General features: G+C 39.7%; 1 protein-coding gene across 5 annotated transcripts in view; it reads right to left on the bottom strand.

Annotated features, from left to right (window-relative positions):
• The window catches only part of LOC147312002 (PTB domain-containing engulfment adapter protein 1), a 93,876-nt gene that overhangs the window by 44,797 nt on the left and 25,083 nt on the right, over positions 1 to 23,996 (bottom strand). The window contains exons 1-2 of one of the 5 annotated variants that reach the window (XM_086266792.1): positions 16,715 to 16,782; positions 6,981 to 7,066 (exon numbers count right to left, since the gene is read on the bottom strand). The exons of 2 other annotated variants lie outside the window; for them this stretch is intronic. The gene's annotated coding sequence lies outside the window, so the exon portion shown is untranslated. Of the gene's footprint in view, positions 1 to 6,980; positions 7,067 to 16,714; positions 16,783 to 23,996 lie in introns of those variants that run through there. 2 more of the 5 variants (XM_086266791.1, XM_086266795.1) reach the window with 2 other exon arrangements.

Here is a 23,996-nt window from a genome sequence, read left to right on the forward strand (position 1 = left end):
CAATACTTTCTGAACCTGAGAGCCAAGCTACACATGTTTTCATGAGAAAATCTGCCCCAGGCCCAGGAATGTCAGCAACGCCTGTACAACAGAGGGGCTATTTAACAGCGAGATGAAATGCTTGTATTACTCCCTTCCTCTAGCTCAAAATTACTAGCCAATTGGCAAAGTGCCCTTCATGGTCACCCAGCAAATGGGGGACGTCATATGAAGTGGTACAGTCAGACAGTGGAGGAGCCACACAGATATTTCACCTCAACCTCCTCAAAGTGTGGAGAGACTTTGAAACTGCTTCTCTGGTGAGCCTGGTAAAGGTAAGAGATGAGGTGGTGCTGGAGGTGCCAAATTCCACCATTCCCACCTCTCTCCATTGTAATAATCATCTCACACAGACCCAGCCGGTACCAAGCTCATAGAGCACCCAGGCATGACGCTCCATTCCAACCCTATAGATTACCTGAACATAAAACACAAATTATTCAGAAGGAATTGGCTGAAATGTTAAAGATGGGAATAACAGAAGAGAAGAAAGACGGGTCTACACGGTTCTGTGTTGACTACTGCAAAGTGAATGAGGTGTCACAGTTTGATGCTTAGCCCAAGCCCCAGCTCCATGAGCTCCTGGAACAGTTAGGTCAGCTTGTTCAGAGTCCCCATGGACCGGGTCCTGCTTCCATGCGCTGCATATGCTGCTGCTGACATCATCATCTATAGTGACACCTGGGTGGAGTGTGCAGTGGGTGGCTGCGGTCATGAAGTTCCTGAGGCAGGCTCACAGCCAAACCGAAGACGTGTGTGGTAGGATGGAGGAAGATGCACCCGCAGGTGAAAAAACAAAAACCAAAAAAGGCCATCGCATCCTGCTTACATCCCAAGACCAAAGAGAGGTAAGGTTCTTGGGGCTGGCGGGTTACTACTGCCGGTTTGTGCCTGGCTTTGCAGAGTTCACCAGCACCTTAACTGATTTCACCTTAAAAGGTGCCCCAGATCTGTTGGACAAAGCAGTGCCAGGCAGTGTTTGTGCAAGTGTATAGGGCCCTCTGTGTGAAACCCCTGCTCCACACACAAACAAACCAAACACAACTAGCAGATGTCGTACTGTGTGTCCATGATGCCGGGTTTGAGGACTGGGGACGTTACAGTGACACATTGATTTAATAAGACTATGAAGTGTGTTTTTGCCTTTTATGTCGGACATGTTTTTCTCTAATAGATGTCATTGTAAAAAAAAAAAAACCCCAAAAAAACCAAAAAACCACACAAATAAACAAAACATAGAAGGATTTGTTATTAAGTCTTCCAAATGGCAGATCTTTTACAGTGAACATCCATGAAAAATGTATGTAAAAATTGAGGCGGAAACGCAGTGTGACTCTGGCTTTATGGTTAATGGTAAGCTGCTTACAGAGTACTAACTGAGCATCAGATAATGAATCCTGGATGAGTACTTAGTAAAATATGCCACAGATAACCGAAAATTATTGTCACCAATTCAGCAGCCGGCCACTGTGAAATATCGTCTGGCATTTAATAATGACTATAAAAAGTACAGTACTGTGCAAAGGTCTTGAGCCACTTCTCATTGCTTTATAAATTGGTAGGAAAATGGGAAATATGTGCAGCAATTTATTGAAATATAAGGCAAAAATAGAGTTACAATTCATTATGTTGACTTTTAATTTTTCTACTGAATTTCTTCAAGTAACCTTCAGGAATAGTTTTCCAGGCTCCTTGAAGGGACATTCAAAGCTCTTCTTTGGATAATTTTGCATTTTTGTTCTGTTCTCTGTTAAAAGGACCCGCACTGCTTCAATAATGTCGAGGTCTTGGCTCTAGAGAGGCCAGTTCTAAACTGATAATGTTCCCCTGTGTGTTTTGCTATCCAACTATGCTTTTACTGCATTGGCAGTGCATTTGGGATCAAGTGAAGCTGGTGACAATCAGCTTTTTTCCAGATGGTTCTGCAGATCAAAATCTCATGTAATTTTCCAATTCCATCAGTTGTTACAAGATCTCCAATAACACTGGCTGAAATGCAGCCACCACCATGTTTTATAGGTGGTTGTAGAAACTCTCTGTTGTACCTGTCTGTTGGCTCTTTCGGACCAAAATATAAAGAAATGAGGGGCAGCTGAAGACATTTGCCCAGTACTGCATTTTTGCAAATCATGTTGCATGTTAAAATAAAATGTCATCACTTCATAATTTTTGTACATTTGCATTGAAATTTTGTCATAATTAGCAAATAAATTCTGGAATTATGTTTAAATTTATACTAATTAATAAATTTGGCCATAACTGTTTTGGGGGATATAAAACATCTACCAAGATTGTACCAATTTCAAAATGAATGGAAGTCAACCTTTGTGTGAAAAGTAATTATATTCCCTCCAGATGCTCCTGGGGTATTATATTCACAAGAATGAGATAGATATGAGGTTACAGTGACCATCAAAATCAGTACAAGGGGAAGCTTTGGTCCACAGCAAGCACTGTGATTCAATCAACCAATCTACAGACAATGAACTCTACATCTGCGTAGGTTAAAAAAAGAAACCCAAAAACTATTTATGCAGACTCTGTATACTTGCTAAAAGTAGAACCTACAAATTAAATCACAGACCTTCACCTTTCAGAGAATAAGGCTACTAAAATGTATAGCTCTGAGTTGAATCCAGAATAGTCCCATATGGAAAAGAAATAGTAAAAACTTATATGTGATTACTAATGAAAGTGGCCACTTTCATGAGTAAATCAATAAGGCGGCCAAAACATACAAGTTTCATTAAATAATTTTTCAAGGGATCTTATATCTGTTTTCACTCTTATATGCTTTTCATACAAGTTTCACACAAGACAGATACAACCTTTAAAAGATTTATATATATCTTTTCCATATGGGGTCATACAGCCTAAAATGAACTCAAAATCCTCCACTGTAATAAAAACAGAGTCATGTAATCTGAAAGAATACAGACAACCCGCCACCAAAATGTAGTTAAGAGAAGTCTACAAAGAATTACTTGATGGGAAACAACGGGGAGTAAACGCTCAAGAAAACTTCACAAACTAGAATCCTATTACAGCATTAATGTAATAAAGCCTTTTTAGTGCTGTAGTTTTCACATCCCACGAATTCCCAGCCTAAAATCCTAACTGCAACGCAAAACCTTAATCTAAATTGGCAACTCAGAAGGTCGAAACGATTTCCTGACATTTTCAATAATGTGCCCACAAAGCTAGTACTGCTTATGTCATAATGTTATGGGAAAGAGTTTCAAATGGTCTGGCATGCATAAGAATTTTGCATCATTGTGTTTGTGGAAGAAAATATAATACAAAGGACATTTTTTGGCAAACTACAGCTGGTCAAAGAGCTTATGAACAGCTTCCCAAATGCCTGTCACCACATTCATGTTCACAATGTGGACTGTGGGGAAACCAAAACCTGTGCTTAATCTGTACACAGTATCTGGCAACCCAGGCTAGAATAGTTCTACAGTAACACACCACTCCTCCAAAAACCACAGATTGAATTTTAACTTTAGACCCATTAGTGGGTGCATTTTCTAACTTTTTTAGACCGCCCAGAACAATCTACAATTGGTTCACTTCCTTGAATGCATGCAAGAGAGTTTCATTTCGTAAAATAGCACATATGTGATTTAGGTGTGAGGGGAGCAGATTCTCTAGTTTAAGCTCCGATGGAGGAGCCTTGGTTCTGACTGGAAAGTAAATGTGAATTCCTGGGGAAAGGAAACAGCTGAGCAAGCACTGTATATCTGAAGGGGCATGGCAGCTTCTCCAGAGTGTTTGGATAAAGACTGTACAGATCTGTCTAGAGCCATCATCTAAAGCGATGATGAATTAATGCTTATACTGCATCCCAGCCAGCGACAAGTATGTCCACTGTTTTTGTCCAGCACTGGCATTTTCTCCCCTTTAATCGCTCCAGGTTTCACAATATTCAGACCCTCCAACGCTCTTCAAATAAAGCGAAAATTCAAGTTTAAAAGCATGATCATTTTGGAAAAAAATACAGAAACCAATAGAATGGACAGAAACCCATAGTGAGCAATGCAGTACACAATAGCAGGTAGTCATTATATTTTCAATTGCCTCTGGATTGCAGGCATTTTTCACAGGAATTCAAACCCTCCTTTATTAGCGGTGACACACTCGTAAATCTTAAAGAAGGATTCATTTATGATCCAACTCTATCTCAATAATTTACCTCTAATCTACACCCCTGTTTCTGCATGATAAGACATTCTCCTGCTTCAACATAAAATCAAGCCAAAGTCATTTATACAAGGCCATATTTTACTGTTAGTAACTGCTCTAAAAGTACTGACTACATTAGAAAGCAGGGAAAGGATTATGTTTACTCTCACAAACACTCAAAAAGTCCTACAAGGCAAAGCACTCAATATGAACCAAAAGGTCAACAGAAGCTTAAATTGCTCTTATAAGATGAATGATCCACTTTTAAAATAAAAAGTCTCCAACTTTAATTCATAAGTAAGGTGCTGCCACAGAGGGATGCTACTCTAAAGTCTAGCTTTAAAAAAATAAATGCCAAAACCCATCAAAACTACAGCTTTACAGAAAGTCTTCTTCATCTTTATCGTCATGTCCTGACTGTCTGCATATCAGACCCCATCTGCCCAGACTGTCTCCAAAATAATACCTTGCAGAGGTTTACACATTCACCTAACAAGACTGACTCCTGGGTCAGTCTCCGGAGGATACCCAAATCCCTTGGGGGCTGGGTCAGGAAGTGATCCCATCAGAACAAGGGAGCAGCCTAAATGTCTGTGAAGGTTCTCAGTCATCCAGGTCATCGTATTCTAAGTAGCTTTAGGCTGCTTGCAGTATTTGTTTAGACTTTTTAGCTCAAAGAGTAAGAAAGCTTGGTTGTAAAAGCTTTTCTCTTGGGATCATGATTTTATCTTTGATTTTTACTGAAGAATACTGATAATAGAAATGAATATTAAAAGAAAAAAAGAGAAAGAAAAGAAAGAGCTCTAACACTAACTTGCATCTTATCTGGAGGCCACCAGATAGCGATAGCTGTGGTTGTAAAAAAATCTCCAGTCCTACAGAAGCATACAGGAGAGCAGCTTTCTGACCTCACCTCTGTAAACACTCATTTTGTGCCACAGCGAATAGAAAAAGGTTCTACTTTGTAAATGGCAAATAGACTGGTTCTCAAGTAGTGCTTGTCAACTCTACTTGATCACTCAAAGCACTTTATACAACATCTCTTTCACCTGTTCATACAATCACTTTTTTCTGTGCTTTTTCTACCCAAGTGCTTTCTGTCTATTCATTCATACTTCAATAAAGGCATCAGAGGACAAAATCCCAAGGATACTTAGGAATGCAGGACGGAGCAGGGTGGCTAATGATTTGTCAATCCCAAACCAGTTACAGTCAGACCCTGTGCAAAATGGGAGAAGTTACTGTCTCAGTGGTTCTGGCCGTACTGTTACTTTTATTTACTCATGCCTATACTGAACATTTATTATCCCCCAAAGAGTTATGACTCACCCTAATCCCCTAAAGACAACCCAGTCAGAGGCGTTGAGAGGAGGGCTTATTTTTGTGGAATTGCCTTAAAGTATTCTCACAAAAAACAAAAAAAATATCTAGTGCCTCTCAATAAATAAATTGCAGCCAAGTTTCACCTCAGCTAATCTGAGTCACTGAACTTGAGCTCTTGGTTGTGTTTGTAGTGGCAGCATCATTTTTACAGTTCAGTAACAGTTCAGACCTGCTTGCAGGGTGCTGATCAGAACTAACAACCACTCCAAGGAATCCAGTTTTGCTGAGTGAGCTGTAAGGGGTATATTTAGGTGTCACTAGTACTAATTGTCATCTATCAGTGTAAAGTGGACCCATGCTAGCATAAGCTGATAATTTAGCACTCTACCCTCTTGTTCAAATACAGCCAAGTATGATTCCCAAAAGACAAAATGAAAGCAGGTATAATGCCATAGTTGAGTCTTCAAAAAAAACAGGTGACTTCCCAGTGGATATATCCAACTTTTATAGGCAGTCTATGATTTGAACACACAAGAGGATTTAATATAAACAGTTCATCATCCAGAGGTAATAAAAGTTGACTAATTAATAAATTGGTACTTGTGGTTTGGACAACATCTAACAAGCTACAGCTTATATTAGTAATGACAGCTCACGGCGGCTGCTCATCACGGTAAACCAACATAGTTTGTGGCAGGCAGGTTCTCCGACTGAGCAGCAGTCACAAACATTGCCTGAGCATGAGAGATGAAGAGATTTGTCACTGTAAATGCAGCTGATAGGAATGCAAACAACGTCTAAGCTGACTAAACCTGGCGTTAAACAAAAACTGAAGCAGAACAGTTCATGAACAAGTATTATCAATACGCAATTAAGTCGTTTCCAAATCTGCACAGCAATAAAAATGCAGCTTATTTTACTTCGACGTCAGTTCATATATTTTGTGACTTACAGGTGTGCATATGAGAGGGTTTCAAAAACTTCTGGGAACCACTGACCTAGAATATATGGACAGCAACATAACAATGTATATCATTCTATAATATTTTCCAGCACTGCTTGAATTTGAAAGATGTGCTTCTAAAGGAAAAAAGAATCAAAATGTCACCGGTGAGCATAAATACATTTTTTTAAGAAAGATAAAAGAACATGGCATCGGACTGTCGCCTCACTCCTGTCTGCGTTTATCACAAAGCAGCGGAACCATGACGAGAATATACACAGCTGAATTATGTGTCAGAGCTGTAGGTGTGATTGCTACCATATGCCATCTACCGTCTCCCACAGTCACAGTGATATTCACTGTTCAGAACAATAAGCACGTGCATTAGCAGGATCTCAAAGGAAGAGGATTGAAGCATGCTGTATAACCATGACGACACATAATTATAACTTCAAAGACAGCTCGGAAGATAGCTGATAATGTTTCTTACTGTTACTGTAGACTATTGATGTTCAGGTGTTTTTGTTGTGAGTCACTCATCTAAAGGCTGATGGCTGCTCATTAGTGCTGCATCATCTGTAAATAGAAAGAAATAAGAAAAAAACCACTTAAGACTCAAGCTTTCAGAGATGAAAGATTATTCCTGCAGGTCTACTCTCTGATTACATCAAGCAGAAGTCCATATCTTTGCATCTAAGACTCTTTCCCCGTATCCAGGTGATCCTCAATTCTTTAAGTTACCTAGCTGACAACTTAGCATGCAACCCTTTCAATTAAACAAAACACACATGCACGAGCGGCTGACATGAGTGGTTGTCTACATTAATACAAAGCCATGGAGGAAGAAGGACAAGTTTAAACTTAGGCTGCACACATCCAATGCAAATCCTTCCAATACCCTTGATAAGTAAGAAAAATGCATGTACTGTGATTGTCCAAAAGACCATTGTGAGCAGTCAGGGGAAAAGTCATAAATGAAAAAAAATATATAAATAATACAATCAGTGCATACATAGACTGTACAAGCATAGTTATTATAGGTGCTGACTTAGCTTCCAGTGCAATCAAGCACCTTGGATTTTGTCTCATTTCTCATTTCCAATCCTATAAAGTATTTTTATTCATTCAGACTACTGGATTTACAGCACCGACCCAGCTGTAGAGATTTGTTGGTCTTTGGTGTTTATCAATGGTTTAAAGAAGGCAAACACATTGATCACTCACTCTCAAAAATAAAAAGTAAGAAAAAAAAAAATCAATGCTGCACTGATCTGGCAATCAGAAAACGAAAGCTGTATGATGGCTGAACCCATTTTATACACTCTGATGCAAGTTTTGTCTTTACAAGTAGCACAATCTCCAACTTCAAACCTTCTACAACAATCCCAGTCTGAGTTAAAGAAAACAAAGTATCGAGTTTTTAGCCAACTTTACAGCCAGTAAGAAAAAAAAGATGAAAAATACACTCATAACAAACTAACCCTTTAAAGATGAATGATACCCGTCTGCACTCTGCAGTGATTACATTAAGCAGACATCTACAGTGGGGCAAAAAAGTATTTAGTCAGCCACCGATTGTGCAAGTTCCCCCACTTAAAATGATGACAGAGGTCAGTAATTTGGACCAGAGGTACACTTCAACTGTGAGAGACAGAACGTGAAAAAAAAATCCATGAATTCACATGGTAGGATTTGTAAAGAATTTATTCGTAAATCAGGGTGGAAAATAAGTATTTGGTCACCTCAAACAAGGAAAATCTCTGGCTCTCACAGACCTGTAACGTCTTCTGTAAGAAGCTTTTCTGTCCCCCACTCGTTACCTGTATGAATGGCACCTGTTTGAACTCATCATCTGTATAAAAGACACCTGTCCACAGCCTCAAACAGTCAGACTCCAAACTCCGCCATGGCCAAGACCAAGGAGCTTTCGAAGGACACCAGGAAAAGTATTGTAGACCTGCACCAGACTGGGAAGAGTGAATCTACAATAGGCAAGCAGCTTGGTGTGAAAAAATCAACTGTGGGAGCGATCATCAGAAAATGGAAGACATACAAGACCACTGATAATCTCCCTTGATCTGGGGCTCCACGCAAGATCTCATCCCGTGGGGTCAAAATGATCATGAGAACGGTGAGCAAAGATCCCAGAACCACACGGGGGGACCTGGTGAATGACCTGCAGAGAGCTGGGACCAAAGTAACAAAGGTCACCATCAGTAACACACTACAACGGCAGGGAATCAAATCCCGCAGTGCCAGACGTGTTCCGCTGCTGAAGCCAGTGCATGTCCAGGCCCGTCTGAAGTTTGCCAGAGAGCACATGGATGATACAGCAGAGGATTGGGAGAATGTCATGTGGTCAGATGAAACCAAAGTAGAACTTTTTGGTATAAACTCAACTCGTCGTGTTTGGAGGAAGAAGAATACTGAGTTGCATCCCAAGAACACCATACCTACTGTGAAGCATGGGGGTGGAAACATCATGCTATGGGGCTGTTTTTCTGCCAAGGGGACAGGACGACTGATCCGTGTTAAGGACAGAATGAATGGGGCCATGTATCGTGAGATTTTGAGCCAAAACCTCCTTCCATCAGTGAGAACTTTGAAGATGAGACGAGGCTGGGTCTTCCAACATGACAATGATCCAAAACACACCGCCCGGGCAACAAAGGAGTGGCTCCGTAAGAAGCATTTGAAAGTCCTGGAGTGGCCTAGCCAGTCTCCAGACCTCAACCCCATAGAAAATCTGTGGCGGGAGTTGAAAGTCCGTGTTGCTCGGCGACAGCCCCAAAACATCACTGCTCTCGAGAAGATCTGCATGGAGGACTGGGCCAAAATACCAGCTACTGTGTGTGCAAACCTGGTAAAGACCTATAGTAAACGTTTGACCTCTGTTATTGCCAACAAAGGTTATGTTACAAAGTATTGAGTTGTATTTTTGTTATTGACCAAATACTTATTTTCCACCCTGATTTACGAATAAATTCTTTACAAATCCTACCATGTGGATTCATGGATTTTTTTTTCACATTCTGTCTCTCACAGTTGAAGTGTACCTCTGGTGCAAATTACTGACCTCTGTCATCATTTTAGGTGGGGGAACTTGCACAATCGGTGGCTGACTAAATACTTTTTTGCCCCACTGTATATATTTCTTCCTTGTCCATCTACATGTTGTGTATTAAAACAATCTAAGAAAAGCAATTTATAGACTAAAGCGTTTAAGACTGCTTTTCTCACTGTGTTGAAATCATCCAAGTCATACAGAGGCTCTTCACAGTAATTTATTGGTAGGTGGACGGCAATAAGCAACCCCTGGGGTGTAAAAAATACTAATAATAATGAGAACAAACACTGCAATCAGTCAATAAGGATATAACTGAAAAAGTGGGTGAAATATATTTTTATTACATTAGTTCGTGCTTGATGAATGAGGTGCAGACTTAGCTCATGGTGTAATCAAGCACCATGAGCCTGGTCTCATGTCCAATACCTTAAACTATTTTTATTCATTCAGACTATTGGATTTACAGCACCGTCCCAGCTATAGAGATTTGTGGGCCTTCAGTGTTTATTAATGGCTTAAAGAAAGCAAACAAACACACTGATCAATCACTCTCAAAAATGCAATGTTGAAAAAACCAGGGAAAAATCAATGATATGCTTGTGTGGCACTCAGAAACCAAAAGCCATATGACAGCTGAGCCCATTTACTAGAACGCCACGTCTGCTTTGCCTTTATAAGATCTGCAATCCCAAGTTTCTTCTAAAGTGAATCTTGTTTTTACATTTTATCACAGAAGTGGAGATTCTATCAAACCTTCACTGTACTGTGACATTTTTCAGCATGATATCAGAGTTCAAATTAGCACTTCAGAAAGGACACACTCGAGATTAAAGTGTGCTGTCTGCACATTTGATAAATGAGGGCCAAAGTTTTCTATTATGTGTTAGCCTGTAGTAATGCATAGTTATCATAAAAGTGCCTGAGGAATTTGTGGGGAAATGACATTCAGAGATAGATTTAAAGGGCACAGACTGTGGAAGGTGTTGCATTAATTTGAGCTAGGTGACTTCCCCCTGTGAGATTTTGTTGATATATACACTGCTGGATATGGAAATACAGGTTTTGCAATTTTAAAGTCAGCATGTGAGGCATTTCTGGCAACACAGATGATACAATAGTCAGCGTACTGTATGAGGTCAGACCTCGAGCAACACTAATAATATGTTTAGAGCAACCTTCTTGCTAGACTTCTGACCTTAATTTGTAAATATGTGAGAAGATAAAGAAGCCATATCATAGACACGATAAAACAAAATAAATTTCAAATAGTTAATGTAGTTTGGAACATTGAACGATAAGATTTCTCATTTCGGCACATTTAGTGAGAGGAAATTTTACACTGTCCAGCTATTGAGACCATATAGTCAAAAAGAGCAGCTAAGCTTTTAGTATTATTATGTTTCAGCAGTACATATATCTTTGCATCGTATGTATGCTATGTATATCCATCCATTTGCTTCCGCTTATCCTTTTCAGGGTCGCGGGGGCCGCTGGAGCCTATCCCAGCTGTCATAGGGCGAGAGGCGGGGTACACCCTGGACAGGTCGCCAGTCTGTCGCAGGGCCAACACACAGGGACAGACAACCATTCGCACTCACATTCACTCGCACATTCACACCATTCACACAATGGCAATTTGGATTTTCCAATTAACCTATCCCCTCAAGCTGCATGTCTTTGGACGGTGGGAGGAAGCCGGAGTACCCGGAGGGAACCCACGCAAACACGGGGAGAACATGCAAACTCCACACAGAAAGACCCCGGCCTGATGTTGGAATTGAACTCAGGACCTTCTTGCTGTGCGGCAACAGTGCTAACCACCGTGCCACCGTGCTGCCCTGCTATGTATATATAAATAGAAAATAAAAAAGGGCTTCAAGTCCAACCTTGTGGTACACCACAGGTAATGTGAGCTACAGGTGATGAACTGTTACCCATGTTGACAGAACTTGGACTTTTGAAGTAAGCTAACAAAAGCAAAGTGGATAAAGATAAAACTATCCATAGCACAGAGGCAGCCAAAAACCAGAAGCCTCGGTATGAGCAATGGATCAAAGAATTTACGAGGGAAACTACAGAGATGAGTGAAAAAAGAAAAGGGTTATTGTCTTTTATCTGTTGAAGTTATAAACATAACAGAAAGTGATGTAACTGCTTTTTTTTTTGGCAAGGTAAAATATGCCAGGCAAAGGTGGGAGCACAGCAGCTCACTGTCAGTTAATTAACTGTACCTCTTATCAGCAGCAGAGCACTTCATTTTTGATTATTTAAGCGAGAGATCCTGTAGCTTACTCTGGTTTATAAAGTTTAATCATTACATTTATTATGAAAATATTTTGCATTGAAGAAAAGTACATTTTTTGTTTGTATATGCTATCAGTTTTATATACAAAGAAAATCAAAATGTGCAAAAAGTGGTACTGGCAGGTTAAACTTACAAAACAATGGAATGGGTCAAGAAAATTCCAATTGGTGCATCTCTACTGTAAAGTAAAAGAATAAAGCAAAAGAAATACATTAAATGCATTAAATATATCAAAAAGAAAGACATTATATATGATTTTATTCATACAGTGGGGCAAAAAGGTATTTAGTCAGCCACCGATTGTGCAAGTTCCCCCACCTAAAATGATGACAGAGGTCAGTAATTTGCACCAGAGGTACACTTCAACTGTGAGAGACAGAATGTGAAAAAAAAATCCATGAATTCACATGGTAGGATTTGTAAAGAATTTATTCGTAAATCAGGGTGGAAAATAAGTATTTGGTCACCTCAAACAAGGAAAATCTCTGGCTCTCACAGACCTGTAACGTCTTCTGTAAGAAGCTTTTCTGTCCCCCACTCGTTACCTGTATGAATGGCACCTGTTTGAACTCATCATCTGTATAAAAGACACCTGTCCACAGCCTCAAACAGTCAGACTCCAAACTCCGCCATGGCCAAGACCAAAGAGCTTTCGAAGGACACCAGGAAAAGTATTGTAGACCTGCACCAGACTGGGAAGAGTGAATCTACAATAGGCAAGCAGCTTGGTGTGAAAAAATCAACTGTGGGAGCAATCATCAGAAAATGGAAGACATACAAGACCACTGATAATCTCCCTCGATCTGGGGCTCCACGCAAGATCTCATCCCGTGGGGTCAAAATGATCATGAGAACGGTGAGCAAAGATCCCAGAACCACACGGGGGGAGCTGGTGAATGACCTGCAGAGAGCTGGGACCAAAGTAACAAAGGTCACCATCAGTAACACACTACAACGGCGGGGAATCAAATCCCGCAGTGCCAGACGTGTTCCGCTGCTGAAGCCAGTGCATGTCCAGGCCCGTCTGAAGTTTGCCAGAGAGCACATGGATGATACAGCAGAGGATTGGGAGAATGTCATGTGGTCAGATGAAACCAAAGTAGAACTTTTTGGTATAAACTCAACTCGTCGTGTTTGGAGGAAGAAGAATACTGAGTTGCATCCCAAGAACACCATACCTACTGTGAAGCATGGGGGTGGAAACATCATGCTATGGGGCTGTTTTTCTGCCAAGGGGACAGGACGACTGATCCGTGTTAAGGACAGAATGAATGGGGCCATGTATCGTGAGATTTTGAGCCAAAACCTCCTTCCATCAGTGAGAACTTTGAAGATGAAACGAGGCTGGGTCTTCCAACATGACAATGATCCAAAACACACCGCCCGGGCAACAAAGGAGTGGCTCCGTAAGAAGCATTTGAAAGTCCTGGAGTGGCCTAGCCAGTCTCCAGACCTCAACCCCATAGAAAATCTGTGGCGGGAGTTGAAAGTCCGTGTTGCTCGGCGACAGCCCCAAAACATCACTGCTCTCGAGAAGATCTGCATGGAGGACTGGGCCAAAATACCAGCTACTGTGTGTGCAAACCTGGTAAAGACCTATAGTAAACGTTTGACCTCTGTTATTGCCAACAAAGGTTATGTTACAAAGTATTGAGTTGTATTTTTGTTATTGACCAAATACTTATTTTCCACCCTGATTTACTTTACAAATCCTACCATGTGGATTCATGGATTTTTTTTTCACATTCTGTCTCTCACAGTTGAAGTGTACCTCTGGTGCAAATTACTGACCTCTGTCATCATTTTAGGTGGGGGAACTTGCACAATCGGTGGCTGACTAAATACTTTTTTGCCCCACTGTATGTACCTTCAGTGAAACGCAATGTCTTTTTTTTAGCTTTTGACTTTGTAACTAAATCTCAACATTGATTCAATTTCTTGATTAGTGGTTTTCTATCTGTTGTGGGTGGTTTCACAGTTACAGGTAATACCATATTTGGGGCATAAATTGGTATCACCCAATATATACAGACCAAAGGTATATTTATTTATATTTTAAGTAATAGATTTTATGCATTTCATTATCTGAAACTATATGACCACCTAGAAGGACACCAACAACTATACTTGTAGTTGATAAGCATACTTTACAGTCATTTTATCTGATAAGTTGTCTATAATGTTTCATAATGACTGATTGATGTCACATGAAAAATCTCACACTAAAAGTGCAGAGTTTGACTTATTGCTCTCATCTATGCACACTGGTGGCATGTGAAGTTCTGCCAGAAACCTCTATGTATTTCTTAGTACTGCAAGTCCACCGTTCTATCACAATGTATCAGGAAAAGTCCATTTTTGGCATACAGAGAAACAAAAACAAAAACTTCATCATGAAAACCTGCACTAGTTTAGATAAGGAAAAGTTTCAGAGACGAAAAAGAGATGTGTGTCTTCTCTTAGATTCAAAACTCAAAATCCAAGCCCTCTCTCCTCTCTTAAAATCTAATCCTTCCCTTCTCCATGTTGCCATTTCCATCTCAGCAAAAACAAAGGTGACATGATCAAATTTATCCCCTCTCCAGCTGAGGATTAATGCAAAATGGATTTTCTTCAGCAATACTTTCTCACCTTTCTGGCTTCCCACAGTGTGTATTATACTGAATAACAGTGGTGAATGGAATAACAAACAGCCTGTCATTTCCATATCCCCTCAAGCACTAAGTTTATGTTTCAGAAATGTGGCTTTACAAAACAGAGAGTGGAATCTTATTAAGGAAACAGGTGTTTAGGTTGTAACGGTTACCATCAAATTTACTTTAAATGTAGGTTGTAAACAGTCCAGTTATTTAAATTAAAAGCGATATCTACCAAGGAGGCAATTCAGTACCCTGCACAAAAAATGTTTAAAAAAAAAAAAAAAAAAAAAAGAGCCTACAATGACAGGCTTCAGTCTGAGCATGTTGGTAAAGCACGTGCAGGAATATGACAGAGGATCACGGCACCATTCTGATGAAATTAATTTATTCTGCTCCTCCTCATTAGGAGAAAGCCAATCACCCAAAAATCATAATTAAGATATGATGACAGCGAGAGGCTTGAAGTCACAAGGACAGGGGTGGGTGACTTGTTATGAAAGAGCGAGGTCTGCTGGATTAATCCTCTTAGGCAAGTTTTGACAGCTAGGCAGAAAGTGGACTCAAAAACAAACTATGAAACACGCCTTGATCTGGAATTCCAAGTAAAGTCAAGTTTATTCATATGGTCCAATATTAAACATGACTCAAAGGGACTTAGAGGCTCAGGACACGAACCCGGCTCAACTTTTTTAAGAGAAGAAAAAACTTCCAAAAGAATACAAAGAGAAAGTATTCATACGAGTATAATCACACAAGAGGATTACAATTAGTGCAATAGTAAATCTGACACGGTATATTTCATCTAATCAAGTCAGAGTGATATGCCCCATGGAGGAATGAAACAAGTCAAATTAAATCTTGCAATAACTTCTTCAAAATATGCCAGAAGCTGTTGACCACCAGACAGACAAACAAGTGGATAAAGTAATTGCGGAGGATGTGTGTTTCTAAATGGTTGAGGTCATGGTGGGGTAGCATCTACCATCCTGACCCATATAATAATCCTCTTTCAAAAATAAACTCTTCTAAACGTATCGAACCCTTTTTCTCCCTCTGGGCTCCATAACGAAAGTTTCCTGATAGCAAAACACCATCATGTGAGCAGCAGCACAGATCCAGTACCAAACATGCTGGAAGTGGTAGATAAGAGAGAGGATATCCAGATAGCACCAGACTGGCTCTAGCCCATCTCACTTCCTGAGGGGCAGGACTCTGCGTACGCTGGGCAGATGTCAAGGTTTTAGTACAGAATGTGCAAGCTGGCATTAACATCTTGAAACCTGCAGTGTTCTGACCCAAACACAGAAACTTCAGACAGCTTTCGACAGCTTTCTTGGAAGCGTTTGAGAAAAAAGCCAGTGCAGGGACTCTGTGACTTGTAGGCTTTTTAAATGGCTCATTTTTCATGCTACATTAGGGTTTCCACAGCATTAAATGACAACGGGAAAAGATTATGTATGTGTGCTTTAAATAACACCACTATAAATTGATACAGAATACCATATGAAGCTTTATGGGATGCTGTAATAGAGATCATGGCTTAATAACGGTTTTAATTTTATATCTTTGATGATTAGATCACTGATAATCCCAGTAATGGAACTGTCATTCATGTTTATACTATTCATATGAAAGTGGGTCACAATTTATTTTGGCTGGGACAGAATTTTTGTCACCAGTTTTTGCAAAGATGGTACTGGATACACTTGTACACTGGAGCCAAGGAGAAGAAGAAAAACACGTAATTAGAAATGAAATATCCCTTATTTGTTGGTATTACAAAGGCGAGATGAAAACAAATGCTCTAGGTAAAGCATAACAGACAATAAAATTGGCTTCAAAAAATTTGGCCATCAGCCATTATCAATGTTTTAATCAGACACATTGCTAGCACCCTCAGTCTGTTACCAATGAACAGATGCAGTAGACTGTTATCATAAATTCCAATCAATGATAAACACAGCAAAGCAGATTATGCAGACATGTAAAGAAAATTATGTGAACAAGTCCAGTTGTAATTGTTATTGTAAAATGATTTACGTATGAAAGGTTTAGTTTAAGCTCTTTCAAACCATAAACAAGTAGTTTATTTTAACTAAACCCAACCAATGCCAAACTAAACACCATAAAAAAACAATAAAAGTAAAGAGTAGGGAAAACCACAAGTTAAAAAACCAGGCAAGGGAAATTAGAAAGATGGGTCTTAGACTCACATGCTCAGTTGAAGGTTGAACTGAATATACTTCCTAATGGAGACTAATGCCATTTCAAAGCAGAAACACTCCCACATGCTTATCAGGAGTGAAAACAGCTGGTGATACTGGCCATTTAATGAGCTGGTGAAAATCTGTAAGAAGAATCAGCCTTTCTCAGCAGCATTTGTTTTAGCAAATCCCAGCTTGTTTGGAAGTTAGGGACAAAGGGCATGACCAGTCATGATACTGTTTCTCTGGCGCAGATGGCTTTAAGCGTGGTAGATTGAGGCTGGACATTTCAACCTCAAAAGAGCCCTGTTTGACTGAGCCACGTTGCATTTACTTCTGTAGTTTATGCAACAATAAAGCAAGCACAAGCATGTCTGAGAGCGAGAGCCGTATGTCAGCATGCAATGACGATATAGTATCTAAACTGCTATTGTTTAAAAAGGGAGCTACTTTAACAACCTCCAACAATACACAAGAAAGCTGTTCCTGCTAAAGGTGAAAACAACAAACTTGCTTCCCCACTTGAGCCAAAAACACACCATTCAGTACACCCAGGCTACGAGGGAGGAGATACTAGCAGCTGGCAACCCAACCCAAAAGATGCACATCACTGAGCATTACTGGAGCACTCACAAGCTCGATTCCATATGACTGGAAGAGCAAACAGTGGGTGGAAATTACTGATGAAGTAACACGGTGGAATATGTTTCTGTTTTATTATGTGACAATGTTGTGCCGGCTCCTGAAGAGTTAAAGGGTTAAGTTAGTGTTAAACTGTTTAATAGTAGTAGGATCATTGTACTGTTGCTTAAAATTCCCAGAGTCAACACTACCTAGGCACTTTTTGTGCGTACACTGACTTATGTTGTGTCACTGGATATAATGCGATGTCACTAATGTTGCACAATATTGCTGCTGGTGCTGGCTCCTTGTATCAATATAAATCCCACTTTAAATGAGTTACTGTCACCAGTGACAGAAGCGTATTGGAAAAGAAGGACAGAAAATGCCCTTTATTTACTCATAAACGCTGCTGCCTGCGAACTCCGAGCATCAATAAAACATTCAGCTTTTTCCTTTTTTCTACATCATGAAATTTCAGTACTGCAAATTTTCTTTATCTCATTTTGAGGCGATATTGCCCATCGTGAAATATGTTATTGCATGTTATTCTTCTTTTGAACAGCCATTATTATTAATAAGTAGAAAAAAGGACCTTAAAGATAATTATTTTAAACTACTCTGAAATAACCACTCATGTCCAAACATCAGTGTATTTGGTTGAAGATATACACATTAAAGTTACAACAGGGCCGAGCCACACTTTCATGTAGTACCACTTTCTACCACAAGATACTGTAGCAAGTCAACTAACAACACATCGTGGGTGGTATGGGGAAGGAAATTCTTTTGAAGAAATGGGGGTGGAGCTTGAAAGAAATAAGTGTTAAATAAATAAAAAACAAAACAATTAAAAATAAAATACCTCACACAGTCCCTGGTGAAATGCTGCCCCCAGATGGTGAAAGTTTTAGTTAATGCCACGGTGTTTAAAAACAGCTAGCAAATTCACAATTAAATCCCGTTCCCAAGATTTGGGATACATATGAGCAAGTTCAGTGCAGTGCAGTGGAAGCGGATGATCTGCTGTAAGAACACCTGTAAGAAGACGATGAGCAAGGAAAGTACATGGGAAATACAAGAATTAGAACCATTTTTCACCACAACAGAGATCACAACTCCAACTGTGACCCAGAAGAAGCAAGTGTTAGATGGATTCATGTGCACATGAAGATTAAACATGGATGCACCCAGGTATTCATGGGAGTATACGCACATAACGGCAGATGTAAATCCTGCTTTGCAATCTCTCCTTAGAAACACAGCTCAAGCTTTATGCTGATTAGCATCTATTTCACGTCATGGTGTTTACAGCAGTTTGTGTTGATTTTGTATTTGTTTGAGTTGAATCGTCCAGTAAATTATTGGCAGAAAGATGGCAAAAATGTTCAGTGTGTAAATACCACTGGGAGGGGAAAATTGAGTTTAGCATATAATGAATAAAACAAGGTCTGAATAAGTCATTTGAAAGTGGAGAAGTACTTAAGAGATGGGAATTGTTTTTTTATCATTATATTATACTGAATCCCACAAGATCTACCAGCAAAACACACACACACACACACACACACACACACACACACACACACACACACACACACACACACACACACTTTGCTGCAGAAAAAGCTGCATCCCTTTCGGTAAGAACCTACAGCAGCTTTAATGCACAACCTGACCTAGTTAAGGCACTAACTGATATTCCTTGTCAACCTCAGACAAGCTAGGCTGAACTGTATTTCCACACGTGCAAAGAAACCTTAATCAGCCTTCCCCTCAGTGTGCACAGAGCGAGACTGTTGGCTGACATAGAGAGCAACAAGGGGATTTGTATTATTGATAAAACATTACCAGAACACCTCCCTGATTTGGAATAAATATAGAAGCACATCTCTGCTTCTGCTGAGCCAGCCTACCCAAGTACAATAAACTGTTTTACCTCTAAGTGTGGAAGTGAATTCTACTGTTTTCCTCATGTGGTTTCAGCCTTTTGACAGACAACAAATACCCCTGGCTGAGCATTAAACTCAAAGCTGAACAGATCTGTTCTACCATTGTCACTGTGTTGATACTCACAGAAGCACCTGTGCAAGTCAAATCAAAAGACAATGCTTTCTGCAAAAATCATCCTGGTGTGAGAAACAGTCTGCACTTAAATGTGCTTTTTGTAAGTGAATAACAAGAATGGTACAAGAATGGTAAAGCACGTGTCAGTGGGGGTAGCCTGACACCTGGGTAATTGAGTATCTTTATCTTCAATGTGAAGAAAATACCTGTAATTATAACTTAAATGTACATTTCAACAACATTTTTAATAACAGTCGCACAAAACATTTATAATTTTACCTTCATAACATCTTCTTCATTAAAAAGTTGTTTATTTATTTATACAGCACAAAACCACAACATAATAATGTATGTAACCTTATCTTTTCCACTGAGCAAGCAAGCAAAATAATATTTAAATGGTTCATTTCATTTAAGTTGGAAGTACAATGCAATTCAAAAAGTATAAACTACCACAGAGATTCAGAACCACTAAACTTTATTAACTAACTTTGCTCGTACCCAGTTCAGTCCTGTTTTTCTCTTGAAACTGAACACATTCAACAAGGTCTGAAAACATTTCTCAGAGATTTTGGTCCACCACCAGTCTGAACTGTTGATACAAGGCAGGATAAATCATTGTTTCCATGTTGTTTATGCCAAATTCTGGCCATAACACCCAGATGTCATAGCAGAAATCAAGACTCCTTAGGCAACGTTTTTCCAGTCTGTTGTCCAATTATTGTGCTCCCGTGTGAGCTCTGCTTTGCTGTTCTTAGCTGACAGGAATGGCACTCGGATTGATTTTCTTCTGTTGTAGTTCATTTGCTTGTAGGTTCAATGTGTGCAATGAGAGATGCTCCTCTGCATGCCTTACATGTTATGAGTGGTTGTATGAGTTACTGTTGCCTTCCTATCAGGATGAAGCAGTCTGGTATTCTCTTCTGACCTCTGACAACAAGGCATTTTCACCCAGAGAACTGACACTCACTGGATTTTTTTTTTTTTTTTTGACCAGCCTAGAGATGATTTTGTGGGAAAAATCCCAGCAGATCAGCAGTTTCTGAGATACTCCGATAAGTCCGTCTGGCACCAACAACTATGACTCAAATAACCTTTCTTCCTCATTCTGATGCTTAGTTTGAACTTCAGCAGATTGTCTTGACCATGTATACATGACTAAATGCACTGAGTTGTTGCTATGTGACTGTTAATATCTAATCGGGCTGATGGCTCTATGACCATAAGATGTACACAAGATATAGCAAGTGACTATTAAAAATATTCACTTTGTCAACAAAAAGAAATGCACCAGTAGCATAGTAAAATTATAAGATCCATAAGTTAAAATCTAATTAAAAAAAAAAAAAAGCAGAAATAAAATAGTAACTGGTAAATTTTAGTATACCAAAAGATGATGACCTCAGGGATCAATGACAGGTGGATGCCACTTGTTTCCCAGCTTTGCATTAAACTGATGTTATCCTTATGATTAGATTCATAATAAATTGAATCTACTTCACTGTAATTTCATACCATGTTGTGTACAGTTTAACTGACACTTGGAACACAGACATTTGTTTAGACTGACGCTCTTTAAAATGAACTTGTAAGAAAGGAGTGGCTGTGAGAAAACAAAGACTGTGTTTCTGCCAGTCTGTGGACTGATTTCAAATGAGAGCTTAGTGAAATTGTGTGTCTGCAGAATTGCCTGTTTATGTCCTGTCCTCAACATTTTTTGCTAAACCGCTGGGTGTTTGTGTTTGTCAGTGAAATACTCTGTATACTGCAGAACAGAAGAGACACAGGTGAGACAGTTATACAAAAAACCCAGAATGAGTTAATCGACACCAGACTCAATCACAGCTGTCATAAGGTGGGAGGTGGGACATCTGTCCACTTATTTTTACTATAATAGGCTTAATCCCTCCTATGTGAACAAGGCTGTCTTGTTGGACTGGTAAGTTCTTTTTCTGCATGTTGGAAGTAGGAAATAGATATGAGATGGACAGCACTTTCTAAAAACACACCAGTGGAAACGCCTTCCATAACTGCAGCCATTTTCAAATCCAAATTAAACTTTGTGTTTCCTTTGGTGCACTTAAGGAAACTTAAACACTGTACCCTCAGAAAAATAGAATATATTTAGGGTGGGGGAAATAATTATTTGGTCTCCTGCTGAATTAATACATTTACTCACAGAATCTAGTTTTTATGGTAGTTTCATTTTAATGTAGAGAGACAGAATATTAACCATTAAAATCCCTTAAAACACACTACGTATATAAAAGTTATTTCATTTCTTTGGAACTCAGCAAACATACAAATTCAGCAGGGGATCAAACAACTGTTTCCCCAACTGTATATCACTATTTTAGTATTTAGTATTTAGTATTAGTATTTATTTATTTATTGTCATTGTCAAGAACAATGAAATTGCGTTTGGGGCTTCCATACAACCCAAAAAAAAGAAGAAAATAATAAATACCCCTTAAAACCCAAGTGTACATATTTAACCCAGTGTGACTCCAATGCAATAAGACAATCCTTAGCAATAATGTTCGTAGAAATTCAGACAAAGACCTGAGAAACATGACAAAATACAACAATGCAACCCATTCAATATTATTGTACTGTGAGATATGATATCAGATATGATAGTTATCTATTTAAGAAAGAGGGGGGGGGGGGGGGGCAGGAGGGGGAAGAGAATAAAGATATGATGCACCAATGCAGACCAGTTCATTGCTATTAAGAAGTTGGATATGGTTATTGTCCGTGAGAGGGGGGCAGAGAGTTCAGGAGCCTCACAGCCTGTGGATACAGGCTGTTGGCCAGTCTGGATGTTCTGGCCTGTATAGACCTGTACCTTCTCCCTGAGGGCAGCAGATGGAAAAGGTGGCGCGCAGGGTGATGTTGGTCCCGCAGGATACTGTGCACCCTCCTCAGACAGCGAGTGGGGAAGATATTACTGATCTCTGGCAGACTTGTTCCAATAATTCTGCCAGCTTCTTTCACCACCCGCTGGAGTGCTTGCTGATCGGCCTTGGTGCAGCTGGGGAACCACACTAGAAATCCATACGTCAGAACGCTGCTGATGGCACAGTTGTAGAAGTTCAACATCAGAGATCTGGGAATGTGTGCGCTCCGCAGTCTCCTCAGGTAGTAGAGGCGCTGTTGGGCCTTCCGTGCAACTGAGGTGATATGGTTGCCCCAGGACAGGTCCTCGGTCACAGTTACCCCCAAGAATTTGTTACCCCCAAGAATTTATATAGTACTTTTACTTTTATTGGTTTCTTTTTTTAATCTTTGCTCAATGTTTACTTTTCAGTGCCTTTCAGTGGTCTAACGGTTTGCTTGGACTATGTACAGTAGTGACATCAAGTACTAAATCACTTTAAATGCACTTTCTCTTGATTATTAATCTCACCGTTTGCTTATGGCTGCTTTGTAGTTATAATTGTTCCACTAAACAGTATACATTTTATATGTTGATTATAAAGGCTGAGCTTGAATAAACAGAATGTCTCAATTTATTGCCTCCTTAAATGACAGGTGTACAACATCTAAACACTCAGCCAATTGCTTTAGACCTCGATGTTACAGTGCTCATCCAGTGACAGCTCATACTCTAACAAGTGCAAACCAGTCAAGAGTAAGATTTTTGACTGGTTTCCCTTAATTCATCCAAGGGCTGGAAACACACAGAGACTAAGCTTGAGGCTCAACCAAACAAGGCTGTATACAGCAAACGCTGAACAACAGTTCATCTGTGATTGAAAGACTGTCGTCAGAGTTCCAAATGAGTCAGAGTCTTTATGCCTTGTTTTTCAGAAAGTCCAAGTGCGGTACAGTGTCCTTATTGATAGCTGTTAGAAAAATGATCTCTCTCTCCGTATCATATCTTCCCAGAAAAAGAGGCCTTGCATTAAGGCAAGCACAGAACAGTCCAGTTAATCCACAGAAATCATAACCCTGACACTGGCATGTTGCTTCATTCATAAAAACAGACACAGAGTTGCTCTCCCACTCGCCGCAAAGCTACTTCTACAGTAACAGGAGTATTGTTGAAATCACGCTGAGACAATTCTGGTTGTTATGGCTTCGAGGACATGCATTCATAGCCTGTCAGACCACTCTAATTAATTCAGTTTGCCATGGCCAGAATGAAAGGGGAAAATCTTCCATCTGAGGACACAAAAATTGGACTCACTGACTTCCCAGGAATTATAGAATTGATTACAAAATTTGACTTATTGTCTAAAAAGGCTTGGCTCCACACTGGTACTGTCAGGCTTTTCAGAAATGAGTCAAACCTCTTTAATCTTGTGCTGCAGGACTGTTTTGGGGGTTTGAGAGAAGCTGGTGAAGCTGCGTTTAGTTTTATATATTTCTGTTTGCTGGTACGCTCCACTGATTAGGTATACTTGTATATTAAAGTCATTATGTGCCATTCATCATGCTAAAAGCAAGACTGAATATTACATTTCTCTTTTTTTTGATCCAAGACATCTGAATTTGCAAGTAGTAGCTGTTTGTTTGTTTTTTAATTGAGGTTTTTTAAAATAAGCGCAAGAAAAGCCAAATCCAGGCTGTTTTCTTTGCTTTTCTGTGAATATGCATT

This window comes from Aulonocara sp. 'chitande type north' Nkhata Bay, linkage group LG16, assembly GCF_057382095.1.
Source record: "Aulonocara sp. 'chitande type north' Nkhata Bay isolate Kocher_YH1m ecotype deep benthic linkage group LG16, A_spYH_male_GT1.1, whole genome shotgun sequence".
Classification (NCBI taxonomy): domain Eukaryota; kingdom Metazoa; phylum Chordata; class Actinopteri; order Cichliformes; family Cichlidae; genus Aulonocara; species Aulonocara sp. 'chitande type north' Nkhata Bay.